The sequence below is a fragment of the Cervus elaphus genome, chromosome 17, assembly GCF_910594005.1.
Source record: "Cervus elaphus chromosome 17, mCerEla1.1, whole genome shotgun sequence".
In the NCBI taxonomy this organism is placed as follows: domain Eukaryota; kingdom Metazoa; phylum Chordata; class Mammalia; order Artiodactyla; family Cervidae; genus Cervus; species Cervus elaphus.
Genome location: NC_057831.1, coordinates 6,653,430 through 6,669,627, shown reverse-complemented (window position 1 = coordinate 6,669,627; position 16,198 = coordinate 6,653,430). Strand labels below are relative to the sequence as shown.

Sequence of the window (16,198 nt, the reverse complement as noted above, 5' to 3'; positions counted from 1 at the left end):
GGTTGAGTTAATTTCTTCTGCTGGATACCCCTGAAAAATCATAACAACTGACTGAAATGAATCTTAGCTTTGCCTTTGTTCAGCCAAATTCATGTCTCTCTTTTCTCTTTATTAGTGGCCTAGAATACCTCCCATCTCTCCATTTACTTAAATCCCACAATATCTTGTTAAAAACATATCTTTTTTGTTAAGTTTCTCTCTCTGACCTTTTTTTCAGTAAGCTCTCCCTTCTCTAACTTTCCTGAACTACTCTTTTTAGCTTAACCCGAATAGGGCTTCTCCAATGGCTCAGTGGTAAAGAATCTGCCTGCAGTGTGGAACCCTTGGGTTTAATCCCTGGGTTGGGAAGATCTCTTGGAGAAGGAAATGGCAACCCACTCCAGTATTCTTGCCTGGGAAATCCCATGGACACAGGAGCCTGGCAGGCTATAGCCCGTGGGGTCGCAAAGTCGGACACAACAGAGCAACAGAAACACACACACAGAGAAGGGGAAATAGAGTGAGGCTGTTTGTGGAACTGGTAGACTGATGATCATTTCAGGGTCTATATGCAGGAATTGAGTTGTCAGTCTTTTTTGGGGGTGGCGAGGGGTAAGAAGGAGGCAAGTGTTTGTGGAACTTGGATAGTAAAAATATGATGCCAGTGTAGGGGATGAGGTTGAATTTTTTCTTTATTAGCTTTTAGGGTAGGTTTTGAGCTCCAGGGAGAGAGAGGTGAAGGCTGGAGGAATCATAGTTATAAAAGACTCAGTAAGACATTGAATAGAAGCAGTGCTGCTTCAGGACCCATGAGAATGCTAGCACAGATCTGATGAGAAGAACATCCCCAGCCCTACGTCTTCCCCCTCCCTTTTCACCCTAAGATTCGGGAGGCCATTGCTGTGAAACTTTTGAGCATGCCAGGCTGTGTTCCCACACATGGTTCCAGAAACAGAATCAATGAAGACGTACCTAGATGAAGAGGCCAGAGAGGAGGGGCACAAACAGAGTGATCACAGGAAAATGCAAGATAACACCCAAGACTCAGAGATACATCAGGGAGATTGTGAGACGGAGAAGGGGGTTAGGGAGGGGCTTAATTTCTGCATGAGCAGATGTAGGTCAGTATTCCTAACAGTCTGGCATAAGTGTCAATATGGTTTTATTCCTGCTCATAACATAGCATAGTCCCTTCCAGCTCTTTCGTTTATAGTGGTACTAAGTAATGCATTTCTTTAAAAGCTACTGGCTATAATCAAAAGTAGCCAGTGTGCATTTCTTTAAAAACATTGTATTTATGCCCAAGTTTTCACTACAGGTTCATTGAAACTAATTAGTGTATTTATTTGCCAGGGCTGTTATTATAAAATACCACAAATTGAGTGGCTTAACAACAGAAATTTATTGTCTCATGGTTCTGGAAGCTAAAAAACCAAGATGAAGGTGTTGGTAAGGCTAATTCCTCCTAAGGACTGTAAGGGAGAGTCTGTTCCGTGTCTCTCTCTAGCTTCAAGTGGGTGGTTGTCCATCTTTGGCATTGTTTGGTTTGTAGGTCTCTGCCCTCATATTCACATGGTGTTCTTCCTGTATGTATGTCTGTCCAGATATCCCTTTTTATAAGTTTATCAGTCATATTGGAGTAGAGACTCACTCTAGTAAATTGGGGTATATAGTCCCTTTGCCGGGCTTCCCAGGTGGTGCTAGTAGTAAAGAACCTGCCTGCCAATGCAGGAGATGGAAGAGACACGGATTTGATCCCTGGGTTTGGAATATTCCCTAGAGAAGGGCATGGCAACCCACTCCAGTATTCTTGCCTGAAAGTTCCATGGACAGAGGAGCCTGGCGGGCTACAGTCCATAGGATCGAAAAGAGTCGAATATGACTGAAGTGACTAAGCACAGTCCCTACACCAATTCCCTGGTGGCTCAGATCCGGTGAAGTGTCTGCCTACAGTGCGGGAGACCCAGGTTCAATCCCTGGGTTGGGAAGATCTCCTGGAGAAGGAAATGGCAACCCACTCCAGTATTGTTGCCTGAAAATCCTAGGAATGGTGGAACCTGGTAGACTACAGTCCATGGGGTGGCAGAGAGTCGGACACGACTGAGCAACTTCACTTCTATGCCAATTATGACCTCATCCTAACTAATCACACTTACAGTGACCCTATTTGCAAGTAAGACCACATAATGAGGGACTGGGAATTAGGACTTCAACATAAGAACTTTGTAGGACACAATTCAATCCATAACAGTTGGACATGTTGAAGACCTAGAGATGAATTAGAATTCTTGGTCTGAGAATCTGGGGCTATGGTGGGGGTAGTACAGCGCTGTCTTTGAAGATGAAGTGCTCTAGGATAATTAAGTTTTTGTCTCTTAATTAGCTCTGCTCTAGATATTCCTTTAACTAGTGGTGAGGGGAAAGAGTGATCACGAAGTGAACAGATGCTCCCCAGTTATAGTCATCATATATGTGACATCATATAATATATATATATATATATATATATATATATATATATTAATCCAAATGAGAGCACATGGTTTATAACAGACTAAGTGATGATTGATAAAGTATACAAAATTGGGGCCAGTCTTGGCCTCATTTGTGGTAGGCTATTCATGTGAAAGGATTGCTTTTGATCCATGGTATGGTAGGTGATCAGTACCTCAAAACATCTAACAACCTAAGTTTGTGAATGTATTTCACAGCAAAATGAATTTTTCAGATGTAATTAGGATTAGGGACCTTAAAATAAGGAGATTATGCTGGATTACCCATGTGACCCAGATGAGAACTTTATCTCAGTTCAGTTCAGTTCAGTCGCTAAGTCTTGTCTGACTGTTTGCGACCCCATGGACCACAGTACGCCAGGACTGCGGCACGCCAGGCTTCCCTGTCCATCAACTCCCGGAGCCTACTCAAACTCATGTCCATCGTGTCAGTGATGCCATCAACCATCTCATCCTCTGTCATCCCCTTCTCCTCCCACCTTCAATCTTTCCCAGCATCAGGGTTTTTTTCAGATGAGTCGGTTCTTTTCATCAGGTGGCCAATGTATTGGAGTTTCAGTTTCAGCATCAGTCCTTCCAATGAATATTAAGGACTGATTTCCTTTAGGATTGTCAGGTTGGATCTCCTTGCAGTCCAAGGGACTCTCAAGAGTCTTTTCCAACAACACAGTTCAAAGGCATCAATTCTTCAGCGCTCAGCTTTCTTTATAGTCCAACTCTCACATCCATATATGACTACTGGAAAACCATAGCTTTGACTAGACGGACCTTTGTTGGTAAAGTAATGTATCTACTTTTTAATATGCTGTCTAGGTTGGTCGTAGCTATTCTTCCAAGAAGCAAGAGTCTTTTAATTTCATGGCTGCAGTCACCATCTGCAGTGATTTTGGAGCCCAAGAAAATAAAGTCATTGTTTTCATTGTTTCCCCATCTATTTGCCATGAAGTGATGGGACCAGATGCCATGATCTTCGTTTTCTGAATGTTGAGTTTTAAGCCAACTTTTTCACTCTCCTCTTTCACTTTCATCAAGAGGCTCTTTAATTCTTCTTCACTTTCTGCCATAAGGGTGGTGTCATCTGCGTATCTGAGTTTATTGATATTTCTCCCAGCAATCTTGATTCCAGCTTGTGCTTCATTCAGCCCGGCATTTCGCATGATGTACTCTGCATATAAGATAAATAAACAGGGAGACAATATACAGCCTTGACATACTCCTTTTCTGATTTGGAACTGTCTGTTGTTCCATGTCCAATTCTAACTGTTGCTTCCTGACCTGCATACAGGTTTCTCAAGAAGCAGGTCAGGTGGTCTGGTATTCCCATCTCTTTCAGAATTTTCCACAGTTTATTGTGATCCACACAGTCAAAAGCTTTGGCATAGTCAATAAAGCAGAAGTAGATGTTTTTCTGGGGCTCTTTGGCTTTTTCAGTGACCCAGCGAATGTTGGCAATTTGATCTCTGGTTCTTCTGCCTTTTCTAAATCCAGCTTGAATATCTGGAAGTTCACAAGAACTTTATCTAGCTGGAGGTAGTAGAGGTAAACCAAAGGATAAGGTCAGAGAAACTCAGATAATGGGAAGGACTCAATCCACTGTAGCTCACTTTGAAGATGAAGGAAGGTAGGTGGCCTCTGGATACTGAAAATAACCGCTAGCTAACAGAGCAAAGACCTTAGTCTTAAAGCCACGAGGAACTCGATTCTGCTGATAACCTGAATGACCTTGGAAAGGAACATTTCCTAGAGCAACCTAGAAACTAGCTAGTCAGCACTTTGATTTTGACCTTGTGAAACCAGAACAGAGGAACCAGTAGGACCAACCAGACTTCTGACCTACAGAACTGTGAGATAATATCTTTGTGTTGTTAAATTGTTGTTAAGCTCCTAAACTCGTGGCAATTTGTTATAGCAGCAACAGAAAACTAATACAGTAGGTGTTAGCTGGAATTTCTCTGCCTTTAAGGTCAAGATAAGCCTGGAGTCCTCTTGTTTATGGTGACAAGGACAAATCACAAATTGTCAGGTTTATAAGGACAGATCTCTTGTCCTCACCAAGATTTCTGCAGGGCCTCAGGTCACGGAGGATAATGTATACTGTCGTGATTTTCTCTTGTTCAGACTTCCTGTTTCTACTGGAGAGTCTTGTAAAATTCTTGTGCAGTTGAGCTTGGTCACCTGCCTTCTTCTGTTGTGAAGAAAAGAATATGCTGGTCTGGTCTGCTGGAAAATGTGATGTTAGCTTACTTTAGCTGCGGCAGCCAAGGTCATTGTATATCAGGTGACAGCCAGCCTATCCTCAGATACCTTGTGAGCACGACTAGGAAAGATCAGTAGAACTGCCTGATTCCCACTTGTGCAAATAGTAAAATACTTATTTTACGTCACTGAGGTTTTGTGATTATTTGTTACATATTATTATTATGGTTTTATTAGATACCTCACACTTACCTGAGGGAGTTTTGTTCCCTTGGTAGTACATCCTTTTTTACTCTTTCTCCTCCTCCTATGCCTGAACCATACCATTTCCAGCCTCGTTTTGGTATGTTTTATCTCTGTCTGTCTCCCATTTTTTCCTGTTGATATAAATTTCTTAGTTTTAAAATAATAGCTTCTTTCAACAGTCTGTTATCAGAGGCAAACTTCTTGTGTGGTAGTCTTCTAGGGAGTTAGATAAGAGGATTCTTTCATAAGGAGTGAATCGTAGCAGAAGGTTAATTCTGCGGATGTCCTGAATGATGTCCTTGGGGGTCTGAGTGACCACAGAGTTGTCAGGGAACCAGAACAGTCTCCAAAAGGGAAGAGTAATATCTCTGATCATGGTTTCTTAGATTAGAGAACATGATTCAAGTTCAAGGGTATTCAAGGGGTCTTAACACCTGTCTTTCGGACATCCAGCCCCAAATTACCTTGTATTGTTATCTTAAATCTGTATGTCACATGTCCTCAACAAAATTGTAAAGCTTTTGAATGTAGGCTTTGCTTTCTATGTTTTTGAAATCATGACATGTTGTCCACTGTGCCCTGCATATAGTGGGCCTTAAGTCAGTGTACATTACTAATGATAAAGAAAAATTAGACGCTAAAAGAAGAAGAGAGACTTTGTGAGGAATATCTCTGATTAGTCTCACCATCTCTAAATTTTTAAAAATCTTAATCTGGGAAGATATTCTAGATTTAAGAAAAAAAAAGTCAAGTTTAAAATTTAATTCTTAGAAGAGAGAAATAAGTGTTAAATTGAATCACAGATTACAAAGAGGAGGTTTTGAAATTACCAAAATCAAGAAGTGCAGATCCAACAGCTATCTATTGATTACTAAGTTGCTGAAGATTATAATTCATTGACATAAGCACTGGCTCCGTATGTCTAAGACAGGAAGCTTTTGGAAGGCAGCTGCTGATGTGAAAGTCATTGCTTAATGTTAAATTTTCTTGTAATAACTCCTTGGCAGAATCCTACTAGCAATTATAATACAAAGCAAAATATGTTGCAACAATATGTGTGAAAATATCAAATCCAAAATTCATTTTATATAGAACACTCATCCTTTGCCTTATACTTGAAATTTCCACTGATTCTTACATTCATTTAAAATTTACATTATTTCCCCAGACTATTAATAAAGATTAGCTATAGATTGAGAAAGGAGTGTTAGTTGCTCAGTCATGTCCCACTCTTTGCGACCCCATGGACTGTAGCCCACCAGGCTCCTCTGTCCTTGGGATTCTCCAGGCAAGAATGCTGGAGTGGGTACCCATTCCCTTCTGCAGGGGATCTTCCTGACCCAGGGATTGAACTCTGATCTCCTGCATTCTAGACAGATTCATTCCCACCTTAGCCATAGGAGAAGCCCTATAGATTCAGCCCTACTTTAAAAAATGACGCTTTTCCTTAATACAAAAGTAATATATACTGAAAATAGTAGTCCAGATACTATGCTTTAAATTCCTAACACCTACATACACAAGTTTGATGTTTGCCATTTTTAGATGATAAGCATAACACCGTGACCTTGGATGGCATCACTGACTCAATGGACATGTGAAAGTGAAAGTTGCTCAGTCGTGTCCGACTCTTTGCAACCCCAAGGACTGTATAGTCCATGGAATTCTCTAGGCCAGAATACTGGAGTGGGTAGCCTTTCCCTTCTCCAGGGGATTTTCCCAACCCAGGGATCGAACCCAGGTCTCCTGCATTGCAGGCTGATTCTTCACCAGCTGAGCCACAAGGGAAGAATTTGAGCAAACTAGGGGAGATAGTGAAGGACAGGGAAGCCTGGGTGCTGCAGTCTATGGGATTGCAAACAGTTGGACATGACAGCAACAATTGACCTTAATCAAATGGCAATATAATGGCCTCTGAATAGATAAACAAAACATTTGATTGAGAGTCCAAATAGCTATTGAGGTGTGTGTCTAAACCAAAAAATAAAGAAGAGGGATGCACACTTGCCTTTAAACTCTCAATCTTATCAGCTTAACTGTTTGTGTTCATGTATGGTTCTTGTGATACCAACTATGAAAGATTCAACATGGTTGCAAATTGATTTCAGCTCTTCCCGTTGAGGAAAGTTCCTCTCTGGGAATTTTAGATAGTTTTATTGACTTGCTTAACTGATAGAACATGATAAAGAATACTTTCTGGGACTTTTGAGGCTAGATCCTAAGAAGCTCTGTAACTGTTATGCAGTCCTACAGAGCACCCTCTGGAACCTCTGAGCTGCCACCTAAGAAGTTTGCCTCAGCCGAGTCTGCCATGCTGCAGGAGTGCTCCAGCTGACAGTCCCAGCTAGCCCTGCTTCCAGCCATAGCTTCCAGGATGTCAGACACGTAAGTGAAGCTGGCTTGAACTCTTCAAAGCAGAGTATTAGCTAGCTGACTATCACTGAGTACCTCAGTCAACGCTATGAGGAGTAGAACCCTCACCTGACTGAAGTCGTCTTAAATTCTTGGTCCATAAAATTGACAGTTATATGTAAGTGACTGTGTTCTTAAGTCACCTAGTTTGGGAAAGTGTCTCACTTCTCTATTCCTGAATGGCAAATAATCCCTGTACTTAGTGACTTAAAATGACAGCAACCATTATCTTTCTGTGTCTGTTTGGGTCAGGAAGTTGAAAGGCCACAGCTGGACTGACTTCTCACTGCTCTACAATGTCTGAACTGGGAATACTTGAAAGCCGGGAGTGACTTGATGGCTGAGGGCTTGAGTCATATGAAAACTTATGCTTTTGGTGGTTGATTTGGACTGTTAGCCAGGACCTCAGCTGATCTGTTGACTGGCATCTGTGTAGCTTTGTGATCTTTCCATGAGGTCTCTTCACGTGGGCTGGTTTGGGCTTCCTCAGAGCTTGGTACCAGGTTCCAAGTGAGTGAATGCTCTGTTGTCTCTATGTCTTAGTTTTGTAAATCACGCATGTTCTTTTTGATGTAGTCATAGGCTGTCTAGATCAAGGGGAGGAAAGACAAATCTCAGGTGACCAAGGCCTCAGGTTTGTTTTTGTTTGTCTGTTTGTTTTGCATGGGTTAAAGGATTTCTTGGGCACAAGGCTTTCAGTGGTAAAACCAGACAAATTCCAGGCAGACCAGGATGAATTGGTCACCCTACTAAACCTCCTGTTCTGGAGGAGTATCAGAGTCACATTTTATTAAAAGTGGGAGACAGCGTTGGAGCCATCTTTGAAAAATAAATCCTCCCACAGGTGTTTTATTTATTCCAGAATGTATAGTTGGAACACCAGTTGATATTGCTAGGGGAATGAACCGTTCATCAGAGTACAAATTCTGTGAGAACAGAGATTTTTCTTCTGTTGTCTATCAGTGAGTTTCAGGATTTAGTATAGTGATTGGCACAAAGTCATTGTCAATAAATTTTTATGGAATGACTGAATGGATAAATGTTAAGTTCTGTAACATTCCATTGCATAAAATCCAGGTAATATATGACTTTACCACACTTTTCTTGCTTGCTAGTAACCAGAGGAGAAATTATTTAAATTTTTTTTTTTAACGAAATGACAACCTTTCAGGGCAGTAGAAAGTAGAAAGCTAATCAAAACCAATGGACTTTAGAGACTATCACTTCATCCTATGAGACCAGCCTCTGAGTTCTCTCCCTTAAGTATGCTTCACAGGCAGAATCTTGGATGACTGTAGCAGGGATGTAGCAAGATGAAAAGGTGCAAAGGTTCCTTATATTTGTCTGACACGCAGGGTATTTCTGTTGTGATAGGGTCCTTTTGGTCAAAAGTCATACCCTTTCTCTCATTTAAGCAAGTGGTGGTTAAGAATATTACTTTTGCTTTGGAAAACCCGTAAGTTGGAGAAGGGTGAATAGGGAAGATTCTATAGTAAGAACCTAAGGCTTTGGGAGAGGAAGAGATGTTAAGAAAAATTAAGGGAGAAGGTCCATACTTTAAATCAGATTCCTTTAAAGGATGTAACATGAACCGATGTAGAAAATTGGAAGACCATTTTGGCAGCTGGCTATGCTCTGTGTTCATTTTCTCATCCTTCACATCAAGGGATTTGTTAATACTTTCCAGAGTTTAAACATGGGGTTACATTATTTAACAACTCCAAAATTTTAATAAATTGTTTTTTATTTATTTTTATTAGTTGGAGGCTAATTACTTGACATTATTGTAGTGGTTTTTGCCGTACATTGACATGAGTCAACCATGGTTTTACATGTGTTCCCCATCCTGATAAATAGCATGTTTCTGACAGAAGGACATTGATCTCAAAGAATGAAGACCTCTTTTGGGAAAAAATGGGAAATGTGATGGGATGATAGGATCCATGTAGAGAATGGAAGAGTTCAGATGTCAGACAAAGGGAATTTTTTTCATACTGCAGAAGAGTGACTTTTCCTTTTCCTATTTTTGCCTTGACATGTCAGTGCCCTAAATTATTTCCACACATTCTCCATAATTGTAAGTTTCTTAATCTTAAAGTTTGTAAAATAGATTTTAAAGATTTATCATTCTTCACATGGATGCTAAAATAAAAGACTAGATATTATATTTATAAAACAAGATTAATTTCCATAGAGAAATTCTATAATATGTCACATCATTCCATAAAAACCATACAATTTACTGAGACAACTTGTTACAGTATCAAATAACTTTGGTATAAATTATTGATAAATGACACAAATGATTCTGATTTAGTTACCAAAATGAATTACATACACTTGAAAATAAGCCTCTTTATTAATTCCTGGCTATTTAAAAACTATTTTAAATTTGGAGTTGTTATAATGTAACCTCCTGCTTCAACTTTGGACACTATTAATAAATTCCCTGTTCTGAAAGATGAGGAAATGAACACATAATGTAGCCAGCTGCCAACATGGCCTCCAATGATTCTCACTCCCTTGCATTTCCACACTTGTTTAGTTCCCTCTCTCACTGAATAAGACATATGTGACTCAGAAATTGTGTGAGGTAATGGATGTTAGCTTTTTTCAGCAGTTAAGTTTTGAGGTAATTTAATACATAGCAGTAGGTAACTGGTTCACATATATAATTCCCACTTTCCCACTCATCTGTTTCCACTTTCCTCAGCGTCCGTTATTTGCATGACTTCCGTTTTCTTGTTCGCTTGGCCAGAAAGAGCTAAATTCTGTCCGCTGGCAGCTGTCCTGTTATGAGATGCTCAGATAGCTTCTTGATAACGGACCAGAAAAGTGGAAATTTTCTGGGTGTAGCTTCTCTCTCCTCCTTCGGGTGCTTATATAGCACAAGAGTCTCTGTCCTGTTCGTTCTCAGTGCCTTCAGATAATTGCTTTCTGTAGGGTTTTACAGTTGTTTTCTGAGGAGATCGCCTGCTAGGGTCTTACTCTATTAATAAGACAATCAGAAATTCCTCCCTTATTTTTAAAAAATTTGTTCTTTGTTTCAACTGGGCTTTGAATGAAATAATTGTTGATAGCTGCTTTTTCATCCAACCTTTCTAACCAGAAGTTCTTCCAATTTGGTTTCTTTTAGTAAAAGACAAAAACATACTTGGTTTACAATTCTGTCTTACTCTTTGTAACTCTCTGATAGCAAACCCAAGCACTGAAATATAGGGTAGATTTTGTTGAACCCTTATTTAAAAGCACAGACTTTCTGTTATCATGTATTTCAAACTCTATCTCCAGGAACCAGTGAGAAGTTTAATAATCAGGGAGAACTAGGCAACTTGACAACTGGGTGACATTGGGTAAGTTGTTGGGTCACTGTGTGCCTCAGTTTGTGAATTTGGGACAAAAGTATCTATCAAAAGTATGGTGTCAAGGATTAAATGTGGTGATAAATATAAAGTCCCAATAAAGAGTAGGTAATAAGAAAATGTTGATGGTTTGTTTAACTCTTGATTTTACATTTTTCTCACTCCTAAATTAAATTAGGACTCTTAATTATTTTTAATCGTTCCCTATTTTTTTTTCCAATATGCCATTTTATTTATAAGTTTCTACCCTGGTGGCTCAGAGGTTAAAGTGTCTGCCTGCAATGCAGAAGACCTGGGTTCAATCCCTGGGTCGAGAAGATCCCCTGGAGAAGGAAATGGAAACCCACTCCAGTATTCTTGCCTGGAGAATCCCATGGATGGAGGAGCCTGGTGGGCTACAGTCTATGGGATTGCAGAGTCGGACACGACTGAGCGACTTCACTTTCACTTTCATGATTATTTGAGACTCTAGTTTATACTTCTCATTATGTTTTAAGTGTTTCAAGAGACAGCTTTTGCTTATTTGTAGTGCCTTGTATAGATTAAAAGTATTCAGTGAGAATCTGCAGAATTTATTTTCTTGAGTTGCCATTTCATCATCATTATAGCAGTTTCCTTGTGAGATATTATAAAACCCAATATCTGTTCTTAAAATGCATGAAACACTCTTAGTAACACTGATTTTCCCTTTTTTTTCAGTGTTTAAAAATAAACCTAAAGATTTGACTTAAAATTTTCAAATTCAAAAGCACACACTAATCAGTTTGATCTAGGATCCATAATGGCAAATGTCTCTCCATCTTAACTTCAAATGTTTAGGGAGATTTATAATCAAGGACTAAAGATGTCAACAAAACACTTCTCTGTCTTTAGTCAAATATTTTTAACAGTTGACTAGATGGTATGACTATACATCCACGTTTTGCTTTTGTTTTTTTTCGGATACACTTGAATTTGTGTACAAGCATGTTGTCTTTCTCTCCCTTCAGTACGTGGGTGGGAGCTCTTGTTTTTGTTTGCCTAGCATAAAACATGCCCCACTATCACATCATAGGAATGGATAAATGACCTCATCAATGCCAACAAAATGATTCTTCACTTTAAAAATATGAATCTCTAGTGGATACGCACAAGAAAGAAAGTAGCTAAAACGGAGTAATTTATGACAGTGTGACTCTGATTAAGACTTCATAAACACCTTCTACTAAGGTCCCCTCTTATTTTTTTTCAAGATTTCCTTTTTGATGAGGACCATTTTTTAAAGTCTTTATTGTTACAATATTATTTCTGTTTTATGTTTTGGTTTTTTGACCTTGCATCGTGCGGGATCTTAGCTCCCCAACCAGAGACTGAACCCATACACCCTGCATTAGAAAACAAAGTCTTAACCATTGTACCACCAGGAAAATCCCCCCTCTTCTTGAAGTTTGTTGAGCTCTACCTCTGGTATAGTGAGATAAGATTCTTTCCTTTTCTTTTGTTGTGTGGGAGGGGGAGCATAAGTTAATCAGAATTTTTTTTTTTTCTTTTGAACGATAAAAAAGTACAGAATATATCTTTTTGGAATTGCTTTATATACTCTTGGACACAAAGAAAATATCATAATAGTAATTATTTTTGATTCTCTACTTGAAGCAAAGTCCTGTTCTTCTTTTCCCCTTTTCCATTTCATGTTCCTGTGAGAGAAATTAAACCAATTGCTCAAAGACCATTGTAGAAAAGGCTTTAACTATCACTGCTCTAAAACAGAAACCCAAAGAAAGAAGAGGACTAGAGAGAAATCACAGTCTGGATATTAGGTAATACTGGTGCTTGAAGGAAAATGTTCAGGTACTGTGTCGGGAAGCAGAATGCTCAGTGTAGGCCTTCTATGACTAAATGCTCTGTAAACAGCTGTGACTAAACACATAGTATGGATTTCTGAAAGTTAAATGACTTCAGGAAAATTCTGCTTGCTTTTGAGGGCATCAGTGTACAGTTTCTTTTTGTGATTTGTCAAGCTATTTATAAGTTTTTGTTTGTTTGTTTGTTTGTTTTCAGTGGGTTTTGTCATACATTGACATGAATCAGCAATAGATTTACACGTATTCCCCATCCCGATCCCCCCTCCCACCTCCCTCTCCACCCGATTCCTCTGGGTCTTCCCAGTGCACCAGGCCCGAGCACTTGTCTCATGCATCCCACCTGGGCTGGTGATCTGTTTCACCATAGATAATATACATGCTGTTCTTTCGAAACATCCCACCCTCACCTTCTCCCACAGAGTTCAAAAGTCTGTTCTGTACTTCTGTGTCTCTTTTTCTGTTTTGCATATAGGGTTGTCGTTACCATCTTTCTAAATTCCATATATATATGTTAGTATGCTGTAATGTTCTTTATCTTTCTGGCTTACTTCACTCTGTATAATGGGCTCCAGTTTCATCCATCTCATTAGAACTGATTCAAATGAATTCTTTTTAACGGCTGAGTAATATTCCATGGTGTATATGTACCACAGCTTCTTTATCCATTCATCTGCTGATGGGCATCTAGGTTGCTTCCATGTCCTGGCTATTATAAACAGCCTATAGCGTAAGGGAAAGTGTTTCTATGTAGGTATTCTATCCTTAACTTAAAACCCATTTGTGGATTTCAAACAGTCTATAATGCATAGATCTGTTGCTCTCCTTTACTCCTTTCACTGTCCCCTCCTATATTGTGCGTGCTGTCTTCATTCATAGTTTATGTGCAAAATTAGGGCTACGGAGGCCCCTGAACTCCCACTTAACATGTTGTCTTTACTGCTGAAAACCTTTACACCTTCATAAGTAGTGCTTAGTTGCTAGAGCCTCTCTATGTGTTAGTTCGTAGCTTCTCATAGAAGCTTAAGAAGTGAGTCTTATGAAAGCTTCCACTGCTGGAACTATATTGATGCAAACAGAATTGACAGAGTTCAGTTATTAAGTCTCCTTTAGAACACATTGATAACTGTCAGAAAGTTTTTGGTGAGGTGATGTTCAGCTTTTTCCCCCTGACCTCATTACTGAATTTGGAGAAGGCAATGGCACCCCACTCCAGTACTCTTGCCTGGAAATCCCCATGGACGGAGGAGCCTGGTAGGCTGCAATCCATGGGGTCGCTACGAGTCGGACAGGACTGAGTGACTTCACTTTCACTCCAGTGTTCTTGCCTGGAGAATCCCAGGGACAGGGGAGCCTGGTGGGCTGCCGTCTATGGGGTCCCACAGAGTCGGACATGACTGAAGCCACTTAGCAGCAGCAGCATTACTGAATTATAGTGAATGCAAATCTTAAACTAAATTATTGAACAGATATAGATTACCACGTGTGAACAAAACTGTATATACAGCATTTTCTGTCAGTTTGATTATGTTCCTGCTCTCTTTTTTAGGTGTCCTAATGGCAACCCACTCCAGTATTCTTGCCTGGAGAGTTCCATGGACAGAGGAGCCTGGTAGGCTGCAGCCCATGGGGTCACGACTGAGTGACTAACACTCTCACTTTCAAGACCATCTTCAATAAAGCATTTCAGTTCAGTTCAGCTCAGTTGCTCAGTCGTGTCCGACTCTTTGCGACCAGGGACTGCAGCACACCTGGCTTCCCTCCATCACCAACTCCTGGAGCTTACTCAAACTCATGTTCATCGAGTTGGTGATGCCATCCAACCATCTCATCCCCTGTTATCCCCTTCTCCTCCTGCCTTCAATCTTCCCCATCATCAGGGTCTTTTCAAATGAGTCATTTGCTTAAAACAGTTGCAAGAATGTGCCGAAGGTAGGATTTGGCTGATTTTATATCTGATGAAAGGAAAACAGAATTCTTCACTCTAGGGTCTGGATCCCAGAGCAATTAATAACTAAGCCTTAAGCTCTGTATCCCAAGATTCAGGTACTAGGGCTTCCTAGATTACTATACTTTTATGCAAGTGCAGGAGTGTCTTAAAACTTTAGGTAACCCACATGTCTGGAATACCACTATTGTTACCATTGAAAACACATTTTTAATATCTATCATGCTGACAACACAAGGATTCATTTCACAAATGAGACCCTGCTTTGTTACTCATTATTTTAATCATTAAAAATCTAGTATTGGTCACAAAGAAAGAAAGCTGAAGTTTGTAGAATAGCTGTCTCTAAAGTGTGATCTTTCTCATATAATGCTAGGTGACTATCCCTGGAATGTGAATTTTCAATTAGATAATTGATTAAATTTAAGGTGTAATTGGGCTTCCCTCATAGCTCAGTTGGTAAATCATCTGCCTGCAATGCAGGAGACCTGGGTTCGATTCCTGGGTTGGGAAGATCCCCTGGAGAAGGAAATGGCAACCCACTCCAGTATTCTTGCCTGGAGAATCCCATGGACAGAGGAGCCTGGCAGGCTACAGGCCACGGAATCACAAGAGTTGGATATGACTTAGTGGCTAAACCACCACCAAGGTATAATTGAAGCTAAATAACACATATTATATATTATTTCTGTTTAAATACTTTAATGCAAATTTAAGGTGTTTTGTTATTCTGAAATTTTCAGGGATTATAAATGTTCATGGTTTTAGAAGTTCAGGCTCAGGAATTCTGTGATTCAAATATTAGTTAAGTTTAAGCAATATCAATAATTAAATATAGTTTTGTATCAGAGTTGGAAAGCAAAACGACTGTGAAATAGTAGCTCCAGAATTTCTGAGTCTATTTGGTCTAACTGTTTGGTCTGAGTATATTTGAAAGGAGAGTCTAGTAATGAATTTACTAGACTTCGTATTTACATAACAAGGTCACTGTTTTATGTTTGTTTGGATGGCTTTGAATCTGAGATTATGTAGGACCCTGCTTGGATATTTTCACTGGGCAGACTTATGCAATATAACTTTCAAAAGTTGAGATGGCATATATTTTTAATAATTCATTTGTAATGTATGTGAGGCATTTATGCTTAAATTTTAAAATTTTGAATGTTTGATTATTCTGATCTATAAGAGAGACAAAATTATCTAGTGGATGGGAAGCTTTACTGCAGAATTTGATTTGAGTTTCACAAATGACAATAAAATAGTAGAAGTTCCTTTTCTATAATATTAAGCATTAGTATATACTTCCAGGGTCTAAACATAATGGCAGGTCTAACAAGAAACAGGTTTATGGTCTAAAAAAAGGTATCATTTTATCTTCATTATACTTGTTTTCCTAAGAAATAGTTATTGTATTATGCTCCAGTTTACTAAATCTGTGTTGCATCATGCATATAGTTTCATGGACCAATTGCAATTTTTAATGTGATTCTTGAAAATTATTCACAAAGGTGCTTTAACCACTCTAAGACCTCACTTTTTCATTTGTAAAACTATGATTCTCTCCTTAAAAGGAAATTATATTTCTAAATCATATGATGATTAAGGAATCTGTATAAAATTTGTGAGTGATTCCTTATAATAAAAATTATGGTGAAATTTTTAAAGAGATGATTTTCAATTAGTATGAACTATTTTTTCCTC

At 39.2% G+C, this 16,198-nt stretch overlaps 1 protein-coding gene and 1 long non-coding RNA gene across 2 annotated transcripts in view; one reads left to right on the top strand and one right to left on the bottom strand.

Moving 5' to 3' along the window:
• Positions 1–16,198, bottom strand: part of LOC122673217 — a 499,807-nt gene that overhangs the window by 345,420 nt on the left and 138,189 nt on the right. The window lies entirely within an intron of this gene.
• LOC122673617 overlaps positions 1–16,198 on the top strand; it is a 74,961-nt gene that overhangs the window by 27,547 nt on the left and 31,216 nt on the right. The window contains exon 2 of the long non-coding RNA XR_006334750.1: positions 7,180–7,319. This is a non-coding gene — a long non-coding RNA (uncharacterized LOC122673617). The remainder of the gene's footprint in view (positions 1–7,179; positions 7,320–16,198) is intronic.